Source organism: Sesamum indicum, unplaced genomic scaffold (assembly GCF_000512975.1).
Source record: "Sesamum indicum cultivar Zhongzhi No. 13 unplaced genomic scaffold, S_indicum_v1.0 C00793, whole genome shotgun sequence".
Classification (NCBI taxonomy): Eukaryota; Viridiplantae; Streptophyta; class Magnoliopsida; order Lamiales; family Pedaliaceae; genus Sesamum; species Sesamum indicum.
In genome coordinates this window covers 1-3,502 of record NW_011629824.1, presented here as the reverse complement: position 1 = coordinate 3,502, position 3,502 = coordinate 1, and the positions used below count along the sequence as shown (strand labels likewise).

Sequence of the window (3,502 nt, the reverse complement as noted above, 5' to 3'; positions counted from 1 at the left end):
CAATCAACTTATTCCCCTTCTCTCGGATCCTCTAGTCAATTGTTGTTTATTACACTTAATAAGCAGTACTACTTCCTCAGGTGCCCCTGTCTCCAACCATGAAGAGAGAGAAGGTTGGTTAAGAATGAAGAAACAAAGATTAAGCACCAAAACCGCAACATCCCTTCTCTTCTTTCCTTTCTTTCTTTTGGCTATCCAAAGCGTCTACCAATAACAAGAAAGCTCGATAGCACCACTAAATCACCAAAAATTAAAAATAGAATAGTATTTAGAAAAATGAAATACACATGTAGTTGATAGATCATGTCCTCTGCAACACCAGGCCAATAATCTCCATCAAACTATGGCAATCGAGTTGCGGTTACCTCTGCTTTACATTCACTGGTGGACACAAAAATAGTCATAGAGGTTAGTAAGATCAACTGCAATATTTTCCCTTGTAGCTTTTCTTAGCAGGGACAAGTAACTGAAACAAAGGCAATAATTCAAGTAAAATAGTGGGACAAATTACCTCACCACTCGCAATCTACATTCTCATGATCAAACAACCATCAAACTTACTACTCCCTTAGTTTATGCGAGTTTGCTGTATTCTGAATTTCTGGGTGGCAATACAAAATGTAATCTTCCCCTTTCATCGGAGGGAAAGCCCATATATAAAAGCTTGTGAAACCACGCTTTTTGCAGTATTCTAAGTATCCAATCTGAAAATATAAGTGATGGTACTAACAGACCAGGTATTGAAACTCCAATGTAGCAAAAGAACAATGGGTCCAGAATACTTGCCAAAGTTTCGTGGTACAAAAATGTTTGCAAACCTCTCCAGTCATTGCTTTGGCCTCAGGCCTGAAATACTTAAGAGTCCAGGTAAGATAGGTAGACTCGGTGATGCTTAGGCTGCTGACATTTGGATCCAAATTCTTGAACGTACATCCCAACTAGCCACACTTCAACACCTTCAATTTTCTGAAGAAATGGTTTAATAAATAGTATTACCTGGAAGACAGAAACCATTTGTACTATTACATAAAGTAGATTTCAGTTGATAAACACAAGTATCTAAGGAGGCATTTTAATGAACAAATCTCCAGTTATCTACTTTTTGGTAAGGTTAACCAATCTTGTGCAACCTTCACCCCACCCCATGATAATAAATAACAACAGAAACACAAGAATACTAATAATAAGAGGTCCAACTGGGAAACCTTATAAAGTTCAACTCGTTTTACTCTAGACTTCAATTCTCTATCAGAATCATAAAGTAATAGCTTCCATTGATACAACTTTTGATATGAAGCTTCACATTTGTTTTCTAGAATTAGAAAACCCACTGAAGGTAACTTATTCCGACAAGACTCTACTAAATTCTCTCACGTAAAATAAACTAAATCCGGTACTAGACTTCTAAGTTTGGTGCTCTTCCAATGGATGTACACAAAACACGGACCTTAGATTTATAGGGGTGTTCTGTAGGATAATCTCCCTCTGGGAAAATTTCAAGAAACCCTGGTCTAACTTCCAACTTCTTGTCCACTGATGACACCACTCTTAGTACAATTGCTTATGCTCCAGGCACCTACCAAAAGTTCACATCATAATATTAACAATAACATAAACTACAATACTAAGAATAAGACTACTAAATAAACACGGCATTAGTTAGAAATATTTGGTTATAGTGGAAAAAATAAATCCCAAAATATCTTATCCAATTCGGTATGCAAATGCGCCTGGAATAAATACATCACAAATGCATATAAGTAAAAGGATCACCTCACCATAACTTTTGCTTTGAAGCCTTGTTGTGTCCTGTCTTTCTTGCTTCAGCTTTGCAAATAATCGCTGCCCCATGTGATCACTCAAAATTGTTCTAGGCAAATCCTTGGCTCCTAGAACAGCACTCTGCGGTAATGGCACATGGTCACCTCTCTCAACTTCTTCTATAAAACAACTTGGACAAGTGTAGTTAGCTTGTCCACCATTGTTTCTTCTACCATAGAATAAATGCACAAATTTGATGATGCCACGCTTCACACTTGTCACATTGGGAGCCACTGCACAAAATAAATATTCAGCATTTAGGACTATTTGTCGTAAGCAAAACAACATCTTTATACGTTAAAGTGGCATACCCATTCTTCAGTTTCGTCGTCATTTTTCTTTTTCCCAATCCTTGCCTTTGTAAGAGCACTTCCATCAGCTACAATTATGCAAATGTAATGACGCAAGCACCACTAGGTGTATAATGTATAGGGGCCAGTTCAAAGGTAAGCTTCTCCACTGCACATAATGGCAAGAGTTTCCACACATCGTATGTTCCACTGCTTGATTTTTTTTCCTGCTTTTGCTTCGCTCTCAAAACATTGAAGCATACCTAAGAAGAGACTTTTTTGTATATCAAGCTTCATGAGGTGAAGGCATAATTAGCAAGATTACAACCACGACTGACCTATCTCATCTCCCAAACCAAAAGAGTAAAAAGCTTAAAATACAAGGAACAACCAAAAAAGATCCTGAAAGGAGCTTAAGCAAGAGAAGAAAGACATAGATAAATCATAACATAAAATGCTCCAACAACTTTCACGAAATAAAAAGATAAAAATAAAAATACTTGCTCTCTTCTCCATCAATCAACTCAATCATCTAAAAGCCAGAAAATGAAATATTACTATATTTATTATGACAATTCATAAATTCTTTAGCTTTTTGCAAACAAAATGATTCGATATCGAAATTTTTCTTTCATGGTTGGCTGCTTATTAGATTTAGAGTTTATGATAATGATAAAAGTCTTTGATAAACATGCTTTCAGATGCAAACACTAACATTAAGGGCCTTGTATGGCCATGAACTACATGAATGAATGTCTTAATCAATCATAACGAAAATCCAGCCATCAGCCCCAAAAAACAGACAACACATAATACTGACCTGGCCTACCCAGTGCTAAGACCTGTAATATGCTGTAATATGGTGCCGGACTTCTGACATTTCAATGATACTCCCCTCATTTTCGCCTTGCTAGACTTAGATGCATTTTCGGAAGGTAATGGTGGATTTTCCCTCTTAGACTGTTCCATTTCCTTCTCAGCTTTAATGACGTCCTATACACAAAATCCAGTAAGTATTTTGGCAGTAGGATCACCTTCTGGCATATGGATCTAAGCATCTTCCAAGTCAGCCGTTTCATTTCAATCATTTTGTAACAGTCCAACACTTCCAGAAACTTCCATTTTGTCTAATCACTGCTGCCACGATCACATGGATCACAGGGGATGCTACGGTTTGAGCAGTCAGAGAAAGTGGAACATGGGCTTGGTCAGCAGCAACTGCATCATACCTCTCACTTTCTTTGGCGGTGCTTGAATCAGATGAAGAATCATATTTGAGGTCTTGACCCCGCACACATGCTTTGGCACATAGAAGGAATCTGATCCGTGTATATTAGCACATCAGAGGTTTCTTTCTTACCAGCCCTGCAAGTGATGGCATGAAAGTTAAT

The 3,502-nt window shown here is 37.6% G+C and overlaps 1 long non-coding RNA gene across 3 annotated transcripts; it reads right to left on the bottom strand.

Moving 5' to 3' along the window:
• Window positions 1-6: 6 nt before the first annotated feature.
• On the bottom strand, window positions 7-3,492 carry LOC105155236. 3 transcript variants are annotated; one of them, XR_847291.2, is made up of 6 exons: window positions 2,932-3,492; window positions 2,133-2,374; window positions 1,779-2,054; window positions 1,448-1,576; window positions 512-996; window positions 7-381 (listed from the first exon to the last, which is right to left on the bottom strand). It is a non-coding gene; the product is annotated as an uncharacterized LOC105155236 (long non-coding RNA). The 3 variants fall into 3 exon arrangements; XR_002286531.1 differs by lacking the exon at window positions 7-381 and having other exon boundaries at window positions 490-996; window positions 1,774-2,054; XR_002286530.1 differs by lacking the exon at window positions 7-381 and having other exon boundaries at window positions 490-996.
• Window positions 3,493-3,502: the final 10 nt, after the last annotated feature.